The 23,623-nt window shown below is 51.7% G+C and overlaps 1 long non-coding RNA gene across 1 annotated transcript in view; it reads left to right on the top strand.

The window, feature by feature from the left end:
- The first annotated feature begins 602 nt into the window (after positions 1-602).
- The window catches only part of LOC138844743 (uncharacterized), a 40,373-nt gene continuing 17,352 nt past the window's right edge, over positions 603-23,623 (top strand). Inside the window, exons 1-2 of the long non-coding RNA XR_011381054.1 lie at positions 603-795; positions 3,122-3,205. This is a non-coding gene — a long non-coding RNA (uncharacterized lncRNA). The remainder of the gene's footprint in view (positions 796-3,121; positions 3,206-23,623) is intronic.

Genomic DNA, 23,623 nt, shown 5'->3' with positions numbered 1-23,623 from the left:
GAATGGAGATGAGAACTCCATTCAGCCTCTCACGGGGGTGGCAGGGGCCCGAGCACTTGGGCCATCTTGTGCTACTTTCCTAGGTGCATTAGCAGGGAGCCGGGTAGGCGTGGAGAACAGCCGGTTCTCAAACCAGAGCTCCAATCTGGGGTGCCCTCGTGGCAGGTGGCCGCTTAGCTCACTGCGCCACAACACCCGCCGGCCCTTTTGCTTCCACAAGGGCTCCGGTGGCCCCGGTTCTGCTGGGGCTCTGTTTCTTTGGATCTGCCTGTTAGACTTTTCCTTCTGCACCTGTTCAGGATGCGACTCCCAGTTCCCTGCTCGCGGCTCCCTCCCACTGTGCCTGCACAGAGCACAAACCTACAGTCAGACCCATTGTGACACCACAGTGCGCAGGGCAGGCGGAACGCGAGCCTGCTCACACAGCAGGCCAACACCGGCGCGCAGGACGACGTGCGGCCGGAGGAGGGGACGGCTGTCGCTTAACTCCCAGGAGCCTGCAGGCTGGAGCTGGGAGTGGGCGGCGCGCCTTGCGCTCAGGTCCCTGGCTGGTCAGCACTGCTTGTCGCCCTCTTCTGATTGGTCAGCGATGTCGTGGTCTTTGGGGAATTTGGATGAAGGCAGAGCAGGCTGCAGCCAGGCAGCTGCCTCGCCTTCCCGGAAAAAACCCTGCACACGAGAGGAACCTCACCAAGATGACCTGGAGGGGAGATGGATGGCTTCCGAGTCTCGTGATCAGGGACCCTGTGGGCCGGCTCCTCCCTCAGCGCCATGAGTCAAGTTCTGGAAAAGCAGGCAAGGAAGCCTGACGCTGAGGGAGGGCCCCTGGGACCTTCCCAGCCTGCGCCGGGGCTCGCGTTTCTGTAAGAGGGAAGAACTTAAGGGAAAAGCCTGGAGAGTTTTTCAGTTCTTGGCACGGGCGGGGAACCCTGGGGAAGGTGGGGAGGCCATCGGATGTCTCGCGCATGCGTTTTAGGTTTTGTCCAAACCCCTTGGTCTTCTGCACCAGTTTAGTCATTGTCAGCAAAAATTGTGAAAACCTTTGGAAAAGAACCAGAAAGCAACAGCAAAACCAAATGGTCACCAGGCCCCTAGAGCACCCTGGTGCATTTCCTTCGTCTTCTGTTGTTTTTTAAGCTGTTTGCAGCATCGTAAGTTCTAGAAAACTGGTATTCGTCCCAATTATTCTTGTCCAGAAAAACGCGAACCAGCTGTGCCTGGTAGAATGCAATTGATGATCACTTGGTAGATCTACTTGTTTGAAAATTATTTATAAATTCATTTTTATAATTCCTTATCTGCCTATATACATCTATATACTTGTGCGTGTAGTTTTACATTTTTAAAAATCTTTATTGATTTATTTGATTTATTTGAAAGGTGGAGAGACAGAGAAAGAAATCTCCCATCCACCTGCTTTATTATCTGCCTGCAACAGGGAGGGCTGGGCCAGGTTGAAGCGGGGGGCCTCAGACTCCATCTGGGTCTCTCACGTGGGTGGCGGGGACCCAGGTACTTGAGCCATCCCTGCTGCCTCTCAGGGTGCACACCAGCAGGAAGCTGGATGGAAATTGGGGCCAGGACTCAGATCGAAGCACTCTAACATGAGATATAGGTGTTCCAAACGGCAGCTTAACCGCCTGCCAAACACCTGCCCCATGTCTTTGGGTTTTCCTGCGCACTGGTTATAACAGCGTCCTGGTTCCCTGAGGAACTAACGAGCCAGCACACATTTGTGTGTGTTTGTTTCACATCAGGAGAGTTATGGCTATGCCCTCTTTAAAAAATCATCTTGAAATATCACCCGTATTCAAGGGCCGATGCTGTGGCGCAGCGGGTTAGCGCCCTGGCCTGAAGCGCCGACATCCCATATGGGCACCGGTTCTAGTTCCGGCTGCTCCACTTTTGATCCAGCTCTCTGCTATAGCCTGGGATAGCAGTGGAAGATAGCCCAAGTCCTTGGGCCCTTGCACTGCGTGGGAGACCTGGAAGAAGCTCCTGGCTCCTGGCTTCAGATCAGCCCAGCTGTGGCCGCTGTGGCCAACTGGGGAGTGAACCAGTGGATGGAAGACCTCTCTCTCTCTCTCTCTCTCTCTCTCTGCCTCTCCTCTCTTGGTGTAACTCTGACTTTCAAATAAATAAATAGGCCGGCACTATGGCTCAATAGGCTAATCCTCCGCCTGCGGTGCCAGCACACCGGGTTCTAGTCCCAGTCGGGGCACCGGATTCTGTCCCGGTTGCCCCTCTTCCAGGCCAGCTCTCTGCTGTGGCCCAGGAGTGCAGTGGAGGATGGCCCAAGTGCTTGGGCCCTGCACCCCATGGGAGACCAGGAGAAGCACCTTGCTCCTGCCTTCGGATCAGAGCGGTGCGCTGGCCACAGCACGCCGGCCGTGGCGGCCATTAGAGGGTGAACCAACGGCAAAGGAAGACCTTTCTCTCTCTCTCTCTCTCTCTCTCTCTCTCTCTCACTGTCCACTCTGCCTGTCAAAAAAAAAAATCTTAAAAAAAAAAAAAAGAAATATCACCCATATTCAAAGAATAGGTGAACAGGTGATGGTTTGGATTCACTGTAGAGATAGCTTATTTTATTTTTTAAGATTTATTTATTTGAAAGGCAGAGATAGTGAGAGAGAGAGAGAGAGAGAGAGATCTTCTATTAAGTGGTTCACGTCCCAGATGGCCTCAATGGGCAGGGCTGGGCCAGGCTGAAGGTGCCAGGAGCTTCATCTGGGTCTTCTGTGTGGGTGCAGGGGCCCAAGAACTTGCACCATTTTCCACTGCTTTTCCCAGACCATTAGCAAGGAGCTGGATCAGAAGTGGAGCAGCCGGGACTTGAACCGGCGCCCATATGGGATGCCAGCACTGCAGGCGGAGTCTTAACCTTCTACACTACAGCACCATCCCCAAAATAATCTATTTTCAAGATCAAAGTGGGTTTATTTAAAAGGGCTGAGGTCAGATGGACGGTTGATAATTATGAATCATCCAGAGGCTACAATTATTTCTTGTGCTTAGAAACCATAAATAGAATTATGTATATTTCCAATAAAACAGGGTGGGGTCCATATGCTATAGTCTTTCTAATTTATGGTGCTTTTTTTTTCTTCCATTCTCACATTAGCCTCTTCTCGAGGCCGTAAGACTGGGGAAACCAGGGAGCTGCTGCGGAGTTCCTGGTCACCTATCAAAATGCTCGTGAAATTAGGTAACTTCCCGGATGATGTGAAGTTTTTTAAAATTAATTAATCAGAAGGACAGAGCAACAGAGAGAGGGAAGGGCACACACACACAGATACACAGATATCTTCCATCCACTGGTTCACTCCCCAAATGTCTGCAACAGCCAGGTTGAGGCCAGGCCAAAGCCAGGAGCCAGGAGCTTCTTCTGAGTCTTCCACGTGGGTGCAGGGGCCCCAGCACTTGGCCCATCTTCCACTGCTTCCCCAGGTGCATTAGCTGGGAGCTGGAATGGAAGCTACGGCCCTTGTGATGTGAGAATTTTATTGCACAGAGAAGAGCCCCATGCCAGCCTAGGGGAGAAGACATTCATGCAGGGGAGGAAGGAGAGGGAGAAGAATCCCTCCCCCTGGGGTGGGCAGCTGGGGCACGGAGGGGTCCTGGAGGTGTGAGTGCCTCTGTCTCCCCAAGCCAATCAGGTGGCAAGGCCCAGGAGAGCAGAGGAGGGGCTGGGCTGGGAGCGGTGCTGGCTGCACATCTCCCGCAGGCAGCTTCGGAATCCCCTGCTGGGGAAATGATACAGCAGGCAGATGAGGAAGTTGGAGAACAGGAACTCCAAGGGGAACGTGATTGCAGAACCAAGGATGAGTCCCAGATCGGGGGTAGAAGGGAGGTTGAAAAGGAATAATAATTGCCTGCTCTGTGGTGTAGAGGGTTAAGCCTCCACCTGTGGTGCCAGCATCCCATATGGGCACCAGTTCGAGTCCTGGCTGTGCCACTTCTGATCCAGATCTCTGCTAATGCGCTTGGGAAAGCAGCTGAGGATAGCCCAAGTGCTCGGGCCCCTGCACCCACGTGGGAGACCAGGAAGAAGCTCTTGGCTTCGGATCGGCGCAGCTCTGGGCATTGCAGCCAGCTGGGGAGTGAACCAGCGGATAGAAGACCTCTCTTTCTGTGTTTCCCTCTCTCTGTATGGAACTTTGCTTCTCAAATAAATAAATATACCTTCCGAAAAAGGCCAGTTTTTTAAAAGATTTATTTGAAAGTCAGAATTACACACAGAGAGAAGGAGAGGCAGAGAGAGAGAGAGAGAGAGAGAGAGAGAGAGAGAGGTCTTCTATCCGCTGGTTCATTCCCCAGTTGGCCACAATGGCCAGAGCTGTGCCAATCTGAAGCCAGGAGCCAGGAGCTTCTTCCTGGTTCCCCACACGGGTTCAGGGGCCCATCTTGGGCTATCTTTTACTGATTTCCCAGACTATAGCAGGGAGCTGGATTGGAAGTGGAGCAGCTGGGTCTCGAACCGGTGCCCATATGGGATGCCGGTACTACAGGCAGAGGCTTTACCTGTTACACCACAGCGCCGACCCCAAAAAAGGCCAATCTTAAAAAGAAAAAGAATGATAAGTAGCAAGAAAGCAAAAGAGGTGGGGGCGAGAATGAAGGGCCGGCCCAGTTCCTAGCGGGGAAAGAGAGATGGGATAAAGGAGGTGGAGCTGAGAGGCCCCATGTGGACGCGTCTTGGGAGACTGAGGCGCAGGAGCAGGAGGCAGCCTTGCAGTGCAGGGGTTGGTTAAGCCTCTGCTTGCAACCCCAGGATCCCACGTCAGCATGCCAGTCCAAGTCCCAGCTGCCCGGTTTCCCATCCAGCTCCCGCTGACGTGCCTGGGAAGGCAGAGGAAGACCCTAGTACTTGGGTTCCTGCCACTTGTGTGGCAGAGCCATCGAGAAGCTGTGAAGCGGCCCAGAGTGGAGGGTCTCAGTTAAAGCATGACGCCCATGGTGGGGTTTGTGATCATTCATGCAGAAAGTTAGGGTAGGGGCTGGCGCTGTGGCGCAGTGGGTTAACGTCCTGGCCCGAAGCACCAGCATCCCATATGGGCACCAGTTCGAGTCCCAGCTGCTCCACTTCTGATCCAGCTCCCTGAAATGGCCTGGGAAAGCAGTGGAAGATGGCCCAAGTCCTTGGGCCCCTGCACCTGCGTGGGAGACCCGGAAGAAGCTCCTGGCTCCTGGTTTAGGATTGGGACAGCTCCGGCCGTTGTGGCCCATTGGGGAGTGAACCATTGGATGGAAGACCTCTCTCTCTCTCTCTCTCTCTCTCTCTCTCTCTCTCTGCTTCTGCCTCTCCTCTCTCTGTGTAACTCTTGACTTTCAAATAAATAAATAAATCTTTAAAAAAAAAAAAGAAAGTCAGGGTATTACAGGCAGCCCAGCACCCACGACTGTGCCTCTGCCCCAGGCCAATGCTGGCGTCCACGCAGCAGCTGGAGCCCCAGAGCTCAGTACGAGGGCTGTGCACGCATGGGACAAGAGATTGGCAGGTGACACAAAAAGGCTGTGCAGGTGTCCTGCTCAGCTGTGACTGCTGTTGGAGTTTGGGGAGCTCCGTGAACGACTCCCCATCTGCTCTTGGCCTGAGTTGGAATTAAGCGAGATCTTTGAGTCGCTTCTCGGCCTTCTGGCTAAGCTCAAGTGTGGAGATATTGGAATGGGATCCTTTCACTTGTTCACACAATGTAACAAATACTGTTTATATGATCGTGAATAAAACCAGTTAAGCGCGCAATGAATAAAGCAGCCATTCCCCTCCCTTGTTCAGCCCACGCTCTGATGGGAAGAAATGGCGAGAAAATAAAAGCTAAGTAAAGCATCCGGGTTGTTAGGCTCACGGAAGCACAGCAGAGTGGAGGGCGCTGTGGCTTCCTTGTGGACTCCGTGATTGGGGAAGTTTGTTTTTGTTTTTGTTTTGTTTTGTTTTGGATGAAGGGAAGAGTGAGAAAGACAGGAAGAAGATGAAGGACCACATCTTGCTGATACCTGAAGGAAGAGGGACTTAGAGAAATCAAAACCACAGAGACAGAAACTAGAACAGAACAGGGGCCGGCGTTGTGATGCGCTGGGTTACGCCACTGCTTTGGGTTCCGGTAGCCCTACTGGAGTGCCTGGGCTCAAGTCCCACCTCCGCATCCAATCCTGCTTCCTGCTAATGAGCAACTTGGGAGCCAGCAGGTGAGGTTCCAAGAACTTGGGCCCCTGCCGCTCTTGCAGGAGACCCAGATGGCGTTCTGAACTCTCCGCTTCAGCCCCTCCCAACCTTGGCTACTGTGGGCATTTGCGGAGTGAGTTAACAGATGGAACAGAGCTCTCTCCCTCTTTCTTACTTTCAAGTAAATAAAAAGGCATTAAAAAAGAGAGAGAGAGAGAGAAGAAGAAAGTAGGCTACTGTTTTCAGGGGCTGGAAGAGTTTCCGTTTTATGGGCTGAAAAGGGTTTTGGAGACGGATGGTGGTGATATTGTACGACATTATGAATGCATTAATACCACTGCATTGTACACTTAAGAACAATCAAGATGACACATTTATGGTGTTCCACCACAATTTTTAAATGAAAAAAATTAAAGTAGTTACAAATGAAAAAGTGTTGGTAATACTCGGCTTGGTGACTTTCCTAAACCGTTGGGAGATGTGCAAGCTGAAGAGGCCGTTAGAATGTGACTTAGCAGGATCTGCCAATGTTTCAAGTGGGCATCCTCTTGGATCAGTCTCGTACTTCTGGGTTGAAAGTGCCAGAGAAAGATTTATGCGTGTGTGTGAGTAGAGGAGTACAGAAACACGTACATAGTGAACGATATTTTTAAAAAAGCCACACTCAGGGCTGGGTCTTTGGGACACTGGTTAGGGTGCTGCTTACAACACCTGCATCCCATGTACCTAGTTCGAGTCCTGGTTCCTCTTTGCTGATCCAGCTTCCTGTTAATGCACATCTTGGGAGGCAGCAGGGGGTGGCTCTAGTACCTGAGACCCTGTCACCCGTGTAGAAGACCTACATGGAGTTCCAGGTCCTAGGTTTCGACCCGGCCCGGTCCCAGCTGTTGTGGGCATTTACAGGGTGGCTGTCTCTTTCTTTCTCTGTCTCTCAACCTTTGAAAAATAAACACATAAATAAATAATTTTTACAAAGTGGAATCACCCTAGATGTCCATCCACGGTAGAGACGTGCTGTTTGAAGCTCGGAACTTTTGGTGCTCATAACCTGCAGTGCTTACGTTCTGCTGCATTACTGCAGACGCTGAATTCGTGAATGCTGGTCTGTCGCTCCTGGCAGACGTGCAGGCTTACGTGCCTGCGAGTTTCTGTTCCCATCGCTTTCATCCGCTATCTGATACAACCTGGAGTCACGTGTGCTTCTGCTTAGAGCCGCCTTGGGTAATACCTACGGCTGACAAATGACGGATCGCAGTGTCTTCCAGTGAGTGGAGGCTCTTTGCATTATATAGATTCACCTCCAGGGCCCTTATCAAACAAGGCGATCTTCGGGGTCAAAATCCTGCTCTTCCACGTAATCCTCTGCCCGTGCACCTCTCAGCTTGTGCCTTACGGATTCGGCCACAGCCTCCTGATCTCCCTTTTTCACACATGTGAGGCAGCGAGCCTTGGGTGAGCAAATTATAACGTCTTCCTGATGCCATGTGATGGTCGATTTCTTTGGCTTTTCAGCCTGACAACAATGCAGCCAACTAAATTTTGTTGTTATCTCATGAATCCACACATGTAACCACTTTCTCTTTTTTAAAAGATGTATTTATTTATTTATTATTTGAGAGGCAGAGTTACAGCTAGAGAGAGGGAGACAGAGAGAAAGGTCTTCCATCTGCTGGTTCACTTCCCAAATGGAGCCTCCTTCAGATCCCCAAGCAGGTGCAGGGGCCCAAGCACTCAGGCCATCTTCCACTGCTTTCCCAGGTGCATTAGCAGGGAGCAGGACCAGATACGGAGCAGCTGGGACTCAAACCGGCACCGCAGGTGGAGGCTTGGCCCCCTACGCCACAGCACCGGCCCCCACTTACCGCTCTTTTCCGTGGCTCAGCATGCACTGTAGATGTTCCTTTAGCACTTTCTGGAGCTGCCTCCTGTACCCGTTGGCCAGTTGCCTCTTCCTTTTTTCTACTTGTGTTGTGTTCCTGACTCGTTAGGGCACTCACCACTAACGGCCCTGTGACTCACGGCTGAGTGAAGCCTGCCCAGCACACACAGGACTTTGTCCGTAAGGCTCATCACAGGCTTCCTGATCCCAGGAACTGAGCACGTCATGGCATTGTACCCGGGAGTCACTTAAAAAGCAGAATGGAGCCGGCGCCGCGGCTCACTAGGCTAATCCTCCACCTAGCGGCGCTGGCACACCGGGTTCTAGTCCTGGTCGGGGCGCTGGATTCTGTCCCGGTTGCCCCTCTTCCAGACCAGCTCTCTGCTGTGGCCAAGGAGTGCAGTGGAGGATGGCCCAGATCCTTGGGCCCTGCACCCCATGGGAGACCAGGAGAAGCACCTGGCTCCTGCCATCGGATTAGCGTGGTGCCGGCCGCAGCAGCCGTTGGAGGGTAAACCAACGGCAAAGGAAGACCTTTCTCTCTGTCTCTCTGTCTCTCTCACTAAACACTCTGCCTGTCAAAAAAAAAAAAAAAAAAAGGCAGAATGGAGACGCCAGCAAATAGGTGGAGAAAAGTGAATCCTTGCACAGCGTCAGTGGGAATGTAAACAGGCACAGACATCATGGAGAACTGCATGGCATGGGGGCCAGAGCTGTAGTGTATTTAGGTTCGGCCTCCACCTGCAGTGCCAGCATCCCATATGGGTGCCCGTTTGTGTCCTGGCTGTTCCTTTTCCCATCTAGCTCCCTGCTAATGTATCTGGGAAAGCAGCAGAAGATGCCCCAAGTGCTTGGGGCCCTGCACCCATGTGGGAGACCTGGAAAAAACTCCTGGCTTCGGATCTGCACAGCTCTGGCTGTTGCAGCCATTTGGGGAGTGAACCAGTGGATGGAAGACCTCTGTCTCTGTCTCTGTCTCTGTCTCTCTGTCTCTGGCTCCATCTCTCTCTCTCTGTCTCCGTCTCTCTCTCTCTCTCTCTGTAACTCTGAAAGAAAAAGCAGATGCTGTAAAGGGCTGGGCAGGAGATGTGTAGCGGAGAGGCTGGCCAATGGAAGAGCCCTGGGAGTAACGGGGCTACAGAGAGCCTGCAGAGGGCAGCCCCCTTCTTGGTGTCACTCACCTGCTCCCAGGCCAGGGGGTGCACCCAGGGCAGCCCAATTTTCCAGGTTTTCAAGATTCCTATGAAATAACCCAATTTTAAAATTATTTTTAGGCCTGTGCTGAGGCTCAATAGGCTGATCCTCCGCCTGCGGTGCCAGCACACCGGGTTCTAGTCCTGGTCAGGGTGCTGGATTCTGTCCTGGTTGCTCCCCTTCCTGTCCAGCTCTCTGCTGTGGCCCGGGAGTGCAGTGGAGGATGGCCCAGGTGCTTGGGCCCTGCACCCGCATGGGAGACCAGGAGAAACACCTGGCTCCTGGCTTCGGATCAGCGTAGTGCGCCGGTCGCAGCGGCCATTGGGAGGTGAACCAACGGCAAAGGAAGACCTTTCTCTCTGTCCCTCTTTCTCACTGTCCACTCTGCCTGTCAAAAAATAAAAAAATTATTTTTAAAAATTTATTTATTTAGGCCGGCGCCGCGGCTCACTAGGCTAATCCTCCGCCTAGCGGCGCCGGCACACCGGATTCTAGTCCCGGTCGGGGTGCCGGATTCTGTCCCGGTTGCCCCTCTTCCAGGCCAGCTCTCTGCTGTGGCCCGGGAGTGCAGTGGAGGATGGCCCAGGTGCTTGGGCCCTGCACCCCATGGGAGACCAGGAGAAGCACCTGGCTCCTGGCTCCTGCCATCGGATCAGTGCAGTGCGCCGGCCGCGGCGGCCATTGGAGGGTGAACCAACGGCAAAGGAAGACCTTTCTCTCTGTCTCTCTCTCTCACTGTCCATTCTGCCTGTCAAAAAATTAAAAAAAAATTTATGTATTTATGGAGTGACACAGAGAATGGGGGTGGGGTGGGGTGGAATCTTCCTGTCTCGGATGGCTGCAGTCCCAGAGAAGGGGCAGCTCCAAGAAGGAGGTAAGTGGCGAGTTCAGGAGGGAAAGGCCAGAGCTGGTTGTACTTTCACTCATTTGGGAAACATTTTGAAATGTGTTTATTTAGCGGAGAGGCAGAGAAGCAGAGACAGAGACAGAGAGAGCCCCCCATCCACTGGTTCACTATCCAGATGCCCAAGCCAGGAATGCAATCCAGGTCTCCCTCGGGAGGGGCAGGACCAGGTCCCCTGAGCCGTCACCGCTGCCTCCCAGGGACTGCGTGAACAGGAGATGAGGCCGGCGCTGCAGCTGGGCTGGAGCCCAGGTTCCCCCACGGGGGAGGGACCTGGGCGTCCTAAGTCGCACTGTAGCTGCCCGGTGAACTGCCTGGCCCTATTCTGGAAACATGTTTAAAGAGTTTTTGGGCTAGCACTGTGGCGTGGTAGGCTAAGCCTCCACCTGCAGTGCCGGCCATCCCATAGGGGCACTGGTTCGAGTCCTGCCTGCTCTTCTTCCGATCCAGCTCTCTGGTATGGCCTGGGAAAGCAGTAGAAGATGGCCCAAGAGTTTGGACCCCTGCACCCACATGGGAGACCCAGAAGAAGCTCCTGGCTTCAGATCATCCCAGCTCCAGCTGCTGTGGCCATTTGGAGAGTGAACCAGCAGATGGAAGATCAATCTCTCTCTCTCTCTCTCTCTCTCTCTCTTTCTGTAACTCTGCCTCTCAAATAAATAAAATTCTTTAAAGGGGTTCTGGTTGTCGGGGCACAGCTCACACTGGCGCCAAGAAAGGAATGAAAGGAAACACATCGCAGTGCTAACGGGGACTTTGTTCTGGATACTGAGATGATATATACGTTAAATGATCTTTTAAAAAGTGTCTGTAGTTTTCAAACATTCAACATAAGATTGTCCCTTCACTATTTTTTAATACAAAATGTTTTTTAATAAGGATTTATTGATTTGAAAGGCAGAGTTACAAAGACAGAGGGAGCAACACAGAGACAGAGAGAATCTTCCATCTGCTGGCTCACTCCCCAGTAGCTGCAACAGCCGGCGCTGGGCCAGGCCGAAGTCAGGGCCTGGAACTTGGTTCTGGTCTTCCACATGCGTGACAAGGACCCAGAGACTTTGGTCAGCCTCTGCTGGCTTCCCAGGCTCATTAGCAGGACCAGAATGGGAGCAGCCAGTATTCAAACCGAACCCCCGATAATGGGATGACTGCATTGCAATCAACAATTCAACCTGCCCCACAATGCCAGTCCCTGAAATAACCCAATTTAAAATGTTAGCAGCTCGGGGGCTGCTGCTGTGGTGCAGTGGGTTAAGCCGTCACCTGCAGTGCCGGCATCCCATAATGGGCACCAGTTCGAGTCCCACCTGCTCTACTTCCAATCCAGCTCCCTGCTAGTGGTCTGGAAAAGCAGTAGAAGATGGCCCAAGTGCTCATGGGATATTTGGAAGAAACTCCTGGCTCCTGGCTTTGGCTGGCTCAGCCCTAGCCATTGTGGCTATTTGGGGAGTGAACCAGCAGATGGAAGACCTCTCTGTCTCTCCCTCTCTCTCTCTGTAACCCTGCCTTTCAAATAAGTAAATAAATCTTTTTTTTTTTTTAAGTTAGCAACTGGGACCCATGTCTCAACTGCTTCACTTCCAATCCAGCTTCCTGCTAATGTGCTTGGGAAAAGCAGCAGAAAATGGTTCAAGTGCTTGGACCCTGCCATCCATGCGGGAGACCCAGATGGAGTTCCTGGCTCCTGAGTTAGGCCTGGCCGAGCCCTGGCTGTTGCATCCATTTAGGGGAGTGAATCAGCTCTGTCTCTCCCTCTCTCTGTCACTCTCTTTCCAAAAAAGTGAGTAAATAAATCTTTTTTTTTTTTTTTTTTTTTTTTTTTTTGGACAAGCAGAGTGGACAGTGAGAGAGAGAGACAGAGAGAAAGGTCTTCCTTTTGCCATTGGTTCACCCTCCAATGGCCGCCGCGGCCGGCGCACCGCGCTGATCCAATGGCAGGAGCCAGGTGCTTCTCCTGGTCTCCCCTGGGGTGCAGGGCCCAAGGACCTGGGCCATCCTCCACTGCCTTCCTGGGCCACAGCAGAGAGCTGGCCTGGAAGAGGGGCAACCTGGACAGAATCCAGCACCCCGACCGGGACTAGAACCCGGTGTGCCGGCGCCTCAAGGCGGAGGATTAGCCTGTTGAGCCGTGGCGCCGGCCTAAATAAATCTTTTTTAAAAATATTTTCTTTATTTATTTGAAAGGCAGAGTTACAGAGAGGTTGGGGGGCGGGGTCTTCCATCAGCTGGCTCACTCCCCAGATGGTTGCAACTGTTGGAGCTGGGCCGATCCGAAGCCAGGAGCCAGGAGCTTCTTCCAGGTCTCCCATGTGGGATCAGGGGCCCAAGCACTTGGGCCATCTTCTATTGCTTTCCCAGGCCACAGCAGAGAGCTGGATGGGAAATGGAGCAGCCGGGACTCGAACGGGTTCCCATATGGGATGCCGGCACTGCAGGCAGCGGCTTTACCTGCTACTCCACAGCACTGGTCCTGTAAATAAATCTTTAACAACAGCAACAACAACCATAAAATGTTGGCAACTAATTCAAACACTAAACACACACACACACACACACACACACACATGAACAACTATGAGAGTCAAACTCCATGATGGGCTGCATTTGGCCTATTGGTTGACAGATTGTGGCCTGCAGTGAGTGGTGGTATTTAGGGGGAAAATACACATATGGATAGAAATGCACTAGAAAGAGGACAGGAAGAGTGTAGGGCCCTCAGACCATCAACCACTGGATGTCTACCTCCAGGTAGAGAACGGACAATGAGATTGTTGAAAGCAGAATATAGGTCTTCATTTCTTGGATTTATTTGAGACCTTGGCCATTGATATGTGTTTGTGGCTTACTTTTGTGCTTTAAAAATAAGAAAGAAGTCTATGAGTTAAAATGTCAAAAAGGATTCCTCTTGTGATTCCCTAAGTTAGTTTTTATTTTTTATTTATTTATTTTTTTTGAGAGGTAGAGTTACAGAGAGAGAGAGAGGGAGGGAGAGAGAGGTCTTCCATCTGCTGGTATTTGGGAAGTAGAGGCCGAGCGAGTGTTCCCGCAGACTGATTCCCCGTGCCAGGCTGAAGGCAGGAACAAAGAACTCAATCCAGGCCCCCCCAAGTGGGCGGCAGTGACATCGCCCATTGCCTTCCAGGGTCTGCATTAGCATGAACTGGAATCCGGAGCGGAGCAGGGAATTGACCTCAGCTGCTAAAATAATGGGTGCATAAGAGCTCTCAGGCACGGGGAGTCAAGGCACTGGCAAAAAATGACCTAAATGAAAGATCTCTGCGAGTGAGATCCCAGTGGAAAGAACGGGCCATCAAAGAAGGAGGTACCTTTCTCTGAAGGGAGGAGAGAACTTCTACTTTGACTATGGCCTTGTCTAAATAAGGTTGGAGTTGGTGAACTCAAGGGCTTCCATAGTCTTGGCAGCTCCAGACAAGAGCCTTGGGTGATTACTGACGTCATAAATAAGTGTCAATTGTTAAATCAACAACAGGAGTCACTGTGCACTTACTACCCATGTAGAATCTCTTTCCTTAATGTGTTGTACTATGTGAATTAATAGTAAAACTAGTCTTCAAACAGTACTTTATACTTTGTGTGTCTGTGTGGGTGCAAACTGTTGAAATTTTTACTTAGTATAAACTAAATTGATCTTCTGCATATAAAGATAATTAAAAATGGATCTTAATGAAGAATGGGACGGGAGAGGAAGTAGGAGATGGGATGGATTCGGGTGGGAGGGTGGTTATGGGAAGAAAAACTGCTATAATCTAAAAGTTGTACTTTTGAAATTTATATTAATTAGATGAATGAAGTTTAAAAATAAACCAATCAGCAGAGCAAAAAAATAACATAATGGGCTGGTGGCGCCTTAACCAAGAGGCCAAATGCCTGCCCCTGATATTATCTCGTGGACGCATCTCTGTACACATTCATCTAGAAGTGGAAATGCTGGGCCAATATATCTATTATTATTGTTATTTATTATCATTACTCTGATTTTTATTAAACTTCAAGAAATCAGATGTGGGATCCGTTTTTGCCCCTTAAAGCTGCTCCTCTGAGCATAAAGAGATCTATATTTCATGACTTCTGTGAGTAACCCTTTATTAAGTCCTGGCACTGACATCTTGGAAAATTCTAGAATGTCTCTGACTCGTCGCCCCTCTTTTCACTCCTCCCCCTTTCCCTGCTTACGCTGGTGCGTGACTCCATTCCCAGAAAGCGTGTCTGCCGAGTTGGTGTCTTAGTCTGGGCTCCTTAGAGTCAGAGCCTGGAGCAGAGCTGCTAGAGGTTGACACTCCTCGGGGTGTGTAACCCCAGGGGGGCAAGAGCGCAGGGGAGGGGAGGGAAGCCAGGGAGAGCGGCAGGGAGAGCGGCGGAGTGTGCATCCTGAGCTCCACTCTGCAAGCGCAGGTGTGTCTTCAGCCTCCAGCTGTCTTCCAGGAGCCAGATGAAGCTGCCCAGTCTCTGAACAGGGGCGGGGGCAGGGGCGGGGGCAAGGAGAGCGGTAACTTCATCCAGACTTGCCTTCTCTCATTGGTCAAAGCCTGGGCTTTTGACCTAGAGGTCAGGATGTCCGTGTCCAGGCTCCGAGTGCTCCGAGTTCCATCCTTGGCCCAGGTCCCTGACTCCGACTTCTGGTTTCCTGGGGAGCAGCACTAATGGCTCAAATAATTGGATTTCTACCACCCATGTGGGAGGCCTGGATTAGGTTTCTGGTTCCTGGCTCAAGCCTTGGTCCAGCCTTAGCCACTGTGGCCATTTAGGGGGTGAATTAGAACATGGGATCTCTGTCTCTTGTTCTTTCTGTCCCTCAGCCTCTTGAATAAATAATAAGCTTTTTTTTTTTTTTTAAGTTTTCCGTGGCTCACTTGGTTAATCCTCCGCCTGTGGCGCCGGCATCCCATATGGGCGCAGGGTTCTAGTCCTGGCTGCTCCTCTTCCAGTCCAGCTCTCTGCTGTGGCCCGGGAGGGCAGTGGAGGATGGCCCAAGTGCTTGGGCCCTGCACCTGCATGGGAGACCAGGAAGAAGCACCTGACTCCTGGCTTCGGATCGGCACAGCGCCGGCCGTAGCGGCCATTTCGGGAGTGAACCAACGGAAGGAAGACCTTTCTCTCTGTCTCTCTTGCTGTCTATAACTCTACCTGTCAAATAAAAAAAATAATAAATAAATAAAAGTTTCCCCCTCAGGATGTCACATCCTGTCTTAGAGTAGAACTGTAGCTGCAGAGGAAGAGGATCCCAGCCAGCAGGGATGACCCGAGGGGCGGGGCATCCCCCTGCAGGGCCAGGGTGCATCTGTGGACTTTAAGTTGGTCTGAGGCTTCCTTGAGTCCAGAGACCAGAAACTCACGCTGATACCAGAAGCACGAGGCCGGGGCTCGTCACCGGCAGGAGCGGATGCCAGGCGACGGGTTTGTTCCAGAGGCTGGCGATGTTGAGAAAAGGGGGTTCCCTTCATCTCAAACGTGCTTTCCCTGCTTTGTCAGTCAGCAGAGCGCTTTTAAAGGAAGAATGACGACCTGGAGCTGGGGGAGGGGGGGGGTGAGCTCAGGCAAATCCCTCGGCGGCTGTTGAAAGCAGCCCAGCAGTGCCTTTGATCCAGGGCACTGTTTACAGCTAGTCCTCCTGGTCCCCGGCAGGTGGTGGTGCCTTTAGCATTAGGCTGGGTGGCCACAAATTCCTCGCCTGAGGTCTGGGAATTCTAGTCATTTTCCTATGTCACTCTCTGCAGTTTGTATTTATTTAGTCTCATTTTATTTGAAAGGCAGAGACAGGGAGAGGGAGAGGGAGAGGGAGAGGGAGAGGGAGAGAGAGAGAGAGAGAGAGAGAGAGAGAGAGAGAGATTGAGGTCTTCCATCTGCTGGTTTACTCTCTAACTCCCTACCATAGCCAGGACTGGGCCAGGCTGACCCCAGGAGCCTAGAACTCAATCTAAGTCTCCTCCACGGGTGATAGTAACCCAGTTACTTAAGCTGTGATGTGCACATTAGCAGGAAGATGGATTGGGAGTGGAGCAGGGACTCAGCTTAGGCAGTCTACTAGGGGATGGGGTGTCCCAAACAGTGGCTGATCCACTGCAGAAAAAGCCAGCCCACTCCAAGCCCTGGAATTATTCTTTTTTTAATTTTTATTTATTTTTATTTTTTTTGACAGGCAGAGTGGACAGTGAGAGAGAGAGACAGAGAGAAAGATCTTCCTTTGCCGTTGGTTCACCCTCCAATGGCCGCCGCGGCCGGTGCGCTGCGGCCGGCGCACCGCGCTGATCCGATGGCAGGAGCCAGGTGCTTCTCCTGGTCTCCCATGGGGTGCAGGGACCAAGCACTTGGGCCATCCTCCACTGCACTCCTGGGCCACAGCAGAGAGCTGGCCTGGAAGAGGGGCAACCGGGACAGAATCCGGCACCCCGACCAGGACTAGAACCTGGTGTGCCGGCACCGCTAGGCGGAGGATTAGCCTAGTGAACCGCGGTGCCGGCTGGAATTATGCTTTTTAAATAAATGTATTTATTTGAAAGTCAGAGTTGCACAGAGAGAAGGAGAGGCAGAGAGAGGGGTCTTCCATCCCCTGGTTCACTCCCCAATTGGCCACAATGGCAGAAGCTGGACCAAGGCTGAAACCAGGAGCCTGGAGCTTCTTCCAGGTCTCCCACATGGGGCAGGGGGCCCAAGGACTTGGGTCATCTTCCACTGCTTTCCCAGGCCATATCGGGGAGCTGGATCAGAAGTGGAGAAGCCAGGACTCGAATCAGCACCCATATGGGATGCTAGCACTGTAGAGGCAGCTTAACCTGCTATGCCACAGTGCCAGTCCCAACCCCTGGAATTCTTATGCAAGCATCATTGTTAAATTAACACAGTTCTTTTTTTTAAAATTTATTTATTTGACAGGTAGAGTTGTAGACAGCGAGAGAGACAGAGAGAAAGGTCTTCCCAAATGGCCGCTACGGCCGGCGCTGCGCCAATCCGAAGCCAGGAGCCAGGTGCTTCTCCTGGTCTCCCATGTGGGTGCAGGGCCCAAGCACTTGGGCCATCCTCCACTGCCTTCCCGGGCCACACAGAGAGAGCTGGACCGGAAGAGGAGCAACCGGGACTAGAACCCGGCACCCATATGGGATGCCGGCGCTGCAGGCAGGATTAACCAAGTGAGCCACGGCGCTGGCCCAAATTAACACAGTTCTGATTGGTCATAAGGTCAGCAGGTGCATTCTCTTTTTTTTTTTTTTAATTGTGTGTGTGTGTGTGTGTGTGTGTTTTGACAGAGTGGACAGTGAGAGAGAAAGGTCTTCCTTTTCTGTTGATTCACTCCCCAATGGCCACTGCATCCGGCACACCGCGCTAATCCGAAGGCAGGAGCCAGGTGCTTCTCCTGGTCTCCCATGGGGTGCAGGGCCCAAGCACTTGGGCCATCCTCCACTGCACTCACGGGCCACAGCAGAGAGCTGGATGGGAAGAGGAGCAACCAGGAGAGAATCCGGTGCCCCGACCAGGCCTAGAACCCGGGGAGCTGGCGCCACAGGTGGAGGATTAGCCTATTGAGCCGCGGCGCTGGCCCAGGTGGATTCTCTTTAGTTACAATTACAGCAGACCGAGAGGATGGAAACCTACCCCCGGGTATGAGCCCAGGCGCTGTTGTATCAAGCCTGGGACCCGTCAGCACTAGAGTTCTGGCCAGAAGGTGAGGCAGGCACAGGCTATGCGGAGGAGCACAAAGCGAGTCTGGGGCACATGGGGCCATTGCCCCATTTCAGGCACGCTGAGACGGCACCTGTCTCACCTGTCAGCATCCTGGAGATAGGGTTCACCTTGCACTCTGTAGAAGGTCAGAGCTTAATTGGGAGTTCTGTTCCCTATTTTCATGGTACGTAAGGGGCATCGGAGATGCACTCAGGCAAGTCCCTGAGGCTGCTGTGTATCAACATGCCTCTTGCTACCCTGGGCCCAGAAATGCTCTCACAAAAGAGGCCCTTCCCATCTCCTACTGGAAGGATCCATTAGCCAGGAAGAGCAGTTGACAAGTTCATAAACCCATTGTCCCTAATAAGCGTTCATCCCGCTGAATGTGACCATTTGTTGCCTGGAGGTATCAACACTTGAAAATGTTTGCTAAGGTCAAGTCCAGGCTGTAAAACAAAAGTTCTTTTATGTGTTCATGATGAGTAATGGCTTTGATTGGGACAGAACTCCAGCTAAAGATTTATACCTCGTTAGCCTTGACACAAGCCATGTCATGGGGCTCTCAGCAGCACGCAGGCTGGGGGCCAGAGTCTGGCTGTGTTTAGACCTGCTGGGTCCTGACCCCTCTGTGCAGTTATCTGCATGAGTTATTATGCTCATTAATATGGTTAAGTTAAAGAAGCAAGTTACTAAATAATACTGGCATAATTCCACTCGTATTTTTAAAAAGATTTATTTATTTGAAAGGCAGAGTTATAGAGAGAAGAGGCAGAGAAGAGAGAGAGAGAGAGAGAGAGGTTTTAGGTCTTCCACCTGTTGGTTCACTCCCTAGATGGCCTCAATGGCTGGAGCTGTGCCGATCCTAAGCCAGGAGCTTCTTCTGGGTCTTCTACATGGGTGCAGGACCCCAAGGACTTGGGCCATCTTCCACTGCTTTCCCAGGCCATAACAGAGAGCTGGACTGGAAGTGGAGCAGCCAGGATTCCAACCAGCGTCCATATGGGATGCCGGCACTGTGGGCGACAGCTTTACCCCCTACACCACAGTACCAGCCCCAATCTACTCTTATTTTTTTAATGTGGGTATATAAATGAGTGTGTTCCTTAAAAGTTTAATTTACATCTATTTATTTGAAAGGCAAGGCAGAGCAATAGAGAACAATCTTCCATCTAGTAGTTCACTCCCCAAATGCCCACAATGGCTGGAGCAGGGCTAAGTCAAAGCCACATGAGTGGCAGGAACTCAAGTACTTGAGCCGTCACCTGCTCCTCCCAGGGTGTGTGTTAGCAGCAAGCTGGGATCAGAAGAGGGGCCAGGACTCAATCCCAGGTACTCTGATGTGGGATACGGGCATCCTGGGTAGCATCTTAGCTGCTACGCCAAATGCCAGCCCTGTATGAGTGTATTTAATCCATATGTCCCAAGGTCATGTGTACATTAATATTGTGAATCACTATGCTCTAAAATGCAGTCTTCACAGTCTAAATTATCACTATTCAAAGAGTGGCCTGTCCTTGAACCAGCAGTATTGGGAAAAATATAGGAGCATGTCAGGGCAGGAGTATAGCATCGTCATTAAGACATTGGTCGGGACGCCCACAGCCCTCATCAGAGTGCCTGGGTTGGAGTTCTGGCTCCACTTCTGATCCCAGCTTCCTGCTAATGCGGATTCTGGGAGGCAACGGATGATCTGTCAAGTACCCGAGTTGCTGCCATCCATGAGTTCCGGATTGAGTTCCTGGCTCCTGGCTCCTGCAGGCCCAGCGCATGATGTTGGGGGCATTTGAGGAGTGAATCAGCAGATGGAAGATCTCTCTGCCTTTCCAAATAAATATTTTAAAAGAAAGGGGAAAAAGTGCAGCATCTCAGGAGCCGTCAGACCCACTGAATCAGAATGTCTATTTGCTTTTGTTAAAGTTTTAAAATATTTATTTATTGGAAAGGCAGGGAGAGAGGAGACAGAGATCTATCCAAAATGCAGGAGTAGGGCAAGGCAGAAGCCAGGTGCTTGGAACACGTAGTTAAATGCAAGCATCTGTCATCTGATAATCAAATATGGCATAGTCTTACCATCAAATATATTTTTAAAAAGATTTATTTATTTGACAGGCAGAGTTACAGAGAGAGGAGAGAGAGAGAGAGAGAGAGAGAGGTCCTCTGTCTGCTGGTTCACTCCCCAAATGTCTGCAATGGCTGGGACTGGGCCAGGCCGAAGCCAGGAGCTTCATCGTGGTCTTCCACATAGGTGCAAAAACCCAAGCACTTGAGCCAGCTTCCCCTGCTTTCCCAGGTGCATTAGCAGGGAGCTGGATAGGAAATGGAGCAACTGGGACTCAAACCAGTGCTCATATGGGATGCTGGCACTGTAGGCTGTGGCTTAACCCACTGCACCACAGCTCCGGCCCCAAACCATCATATGTTATTCAGCTATAGAAAGGATAAATGCTGTTGCATGGATGAACTGATGGGAAAACATGATGCTAAGTGAAATAAGCCAGACACAAAAGGACACATATGCACAATTCCATTTCTACGAAATGTCCAGGATAGGCAAAAACAGGCAAATCCATTGGGGTAGAAGACGGAGTTGTGCTAGCCTGGGGTTGCGGGGAAGGGAAGGATTGGTGTGACTCATCCGAATTTGTGGGCCGGCTTCCTGGTGAGTTCTCACGAAAGCCGCAGATGAAGTTAAATGTACAAAGCAATTTATCTGTGGCAGACGAGGAGAGCGTCTGTGCATTTTACTGTAGGGGCGAGGACTCTGTGAGGGGAAGCCCTCGTCACTGCTTCTCGGGTGGGTGTAAGTCCACACAGGCGCAGGTCGGCTGTGCGGGTCGCTGGCTTTACGAGGGGGCCCGGCTCCTCCTGGGGCAGAGCTCTCAGGACTGAGATGAGTAAAGGGGGACCCCAGGGTGCTTTCTGACCCCTCTCTGGCCTCTGGGCAGGTGCTCCTCTTGCAGTGGGGTCTCTCCCAGCCCAGGGTGGCCGCGATGGCTGTGTTCCCGAGAATGTAACTGGAAACCTGAGACAACGTAGGAAGACATCAGGTGCTTTTAGGGTCTTGAAACAGAAACGAGGGTCCACCGCTGTGGCTTAGCAGGTAAAGCCGCCGCCTGCAGTGCCAGCATCCCATATAGGTGCTGGGTTCGAGTCCTGGCTGCTCCACTTCTGATCCAGCTCTTTGCTATGGTCTGAGAAAGCAGTAGAAGATGGCCCAAGTCCTTGGGCCCCTGCACCCGTATGGGAGACCTGGAAGAAGCTCCTGGCTCCTGGCTTTGGACTGTCAAGGCTCCAGCCATTGTGGACATTTGGGAAGTGAACTAGCAAATGGACGATCTCTCCCTCTCTGCCTCTCTGTAACTCTGCCTTTCAAATAAATAAAATAAATCTGGAAAGAAGGAAGGAAGGAAGGAAGGAAGGAAGAAGGAAGGAAGGAAGGAAGGAAGGAAGGAAGGAAGGAAGGAAGGAAGAAAGAAAAAGAAAGAAAGAAAGAAAGAAAGAAAGAAAGAAAGAAAGAAAGAAAGAAAGAAAGAAAAAAGAAATTTAGCCCATGACATTGGGGCTTACTGCTAACAAATACCAAGATTCTTTTTATCTTTAAAGGGAAACGTTCTGGAATTAGATCCTGGTGATGGTGGCAAAAGGTTGTGAATAGACAAAAAACACGTGAACTGTACACTTTAAACGTTTGAATTTAATGCTGTGAAATTTTAAACAAAAAACCCTTTAAAAATACGATCAACACAGCACATTGCCTGCCATCCTCAACACATCATAAAAGGCTTCCTTTTGTTCCCCGCATGGGGCTGGGGGTGGGGCCGGGAGCAGACCAAATGCTGCTTGGACCATGCTGTTCCAAAGACATGCCACCTGTTTGCCTGTGCCCTGAGTAAGACAACTCAAAATTCCTGGGAACGGGCTTCGGCTCCACCAAGTCCCTGCGACGTGAAAGACTGCCCCAGAATACAGCGCTGTGGCCACGTCCTCAACAGCGACCAAGAGTCAGGGCTGGAGAGGGCACAGCAAGCAGCAAGCTCCCCAGGCGGTTCCTGCGCCCGGCAAAGCTGGAGGGGCAGCTCGGTGTCCCCGCCTCCATCCTCACCACCCGCCTCTTCCTCCGCCTTCCCCACCCTCTCCTCCCCGCCCCACACCCATCTCCAAGGGGCGGGAGAGGGTGGCTCCTCCCGGTCCGGCTTGTGGGCGTCGCCAGGGAGAGCCCGCTGCTGCGGGAGGTGGCGCTCGCTCGCTGTCCTGGGTGGCAGAAGCAGCCAGCCAGACCCCAGACTCTGCTGTACTTGCTCGCCTTTCTTCCCCAGGCACCTTCCTCTGCACAAGTGAAGGAAAAACAAACAAACAAACAAACAAAAAACCAGAAAGAAAAAGGCAGGACCTGAAAGAGGGCCCAACTGGAGGTGGTGTCCCCTTCTCCCCAAAGCTGTCTGAACCCCAGCTCAGCCCACACACAGAGGTGAGCCGGAGAGCAGAACAGCACAAAATTGTGGGGGCTTTTCTTCAAAAAGCAGATTTCGCTTTTCCTGGATTTTCAAAAAGTTGGCAGAAATGGAATTAAAAGATCAGTTAGTGTTGCTGCAAGACGTCGCGCACAGGAGCATGGCGGTACAAGTGAAACTGCTCCGCGGGGGGAAGGGAGGAACTCCCACAGGACGCTGGCTGCGTGATGGCAACGCCCAGCTACAGAGGAGGGCTGTCTTGCAAACATCAGCCCCGAGGGCCACAAGGACCTCCTGATGCCCAGCCAGGTTTTCATTAGGGACAGGAAAGGAGGTTGGCTTCCAGATCTTCCCAGGAGGTGGTGGGGAGGCCCTCAGACTCCTCCCCAAGAGATGTCTGGGCTCGCTGGCATCTGAGGAGGGGCCTTTCTTAAGACAACCGTGCCATTGCCGTACCAGTTGGTGCCAAGCCCGGCCTGATCCTCTCTTTTAGGCCTAAGCCTTACATGCTTTGCTGTAAGTTTCTACCAACTAGGAGTAGAATGCGCCAATTATCCCGGAAGTAGTTCAGTTTAAAATGGTTTAAAACCATTTTTATGGGGTCAGCGCTGTGGCATAATAGATAAGGCTGCTTCTCGCCGTGCTGGCAATCCCATTTGGGCGCCGGGTCGAGTCCGGGCTGCTCCACTTCTGATCCAGCTCTCTGCTATTGTAGGACCCCAAAAGCGGTGTCCTCTTGTGACGACCCCAGAAACACAGACTCCAGACCAGACGATGCAATAGAACAGGAGGTAATTTTTATTTCATTTGTACAAATGGGCCCCCTACTGCTGCAAGCAGCAAGCAAGTGAGAGGAGCCCCGAGCAGCTATCTCACACAGCTTTTAAGGGGCAAAACCACAAAATTAACATACCATAGGGTGGCGTAAGTTTATTGGGTAACTACAATGGGAGGAGGTCGTCGAGGAGGAGGAGAAACGGGGGCTACATGCCCTACGTGTCTAAGCTTGGACAAGGGGAGGTTGTCCTTGAAGAGCAGAAAGGGATGGCTACGTGCCCTACGTGCCTCACGGTTTCTTTGTTAAGCTTGAACAAGCACAGGGGAGGGGGCTTAGGTGCATACCAGGATGTTCTGTCGCCCTTATCTCTGGGTAGTAGCCCTTATCTCTGGGTAGTAGCCCTTATCTCTGGCTAGTAGCTATCTGCTTTCTCTGTGAACTTAGTTTACTCCCCATTTCCCAGGACTGTTTTATTAAGGCCATTTTATGGCGGCTCTTGGCTCCTTTCATTCCCCCATTTTCTCTTTGAACTAATTTTAATCCTAAAATTGTGTGCCGTTAATGAGGGATTTTAATA

Source organism: Oryctolagus cuniculus, chromosome 12, assembly GCF_964237555.1.
Source record: "Oryctolagus cuniculus chromosome 12, mOryCun1.1, whole genome shotgun sequence".
Lineage (NCBI taxonomy): Eukaryota > Metazoa > Chordata > Mammalia > Lagomorpha > Leporidae > Oryctolagus > Oryctolagus cuniculus.
This window is presented reverse-complemented; position numbering and strand designations above follow the sequence as displayed.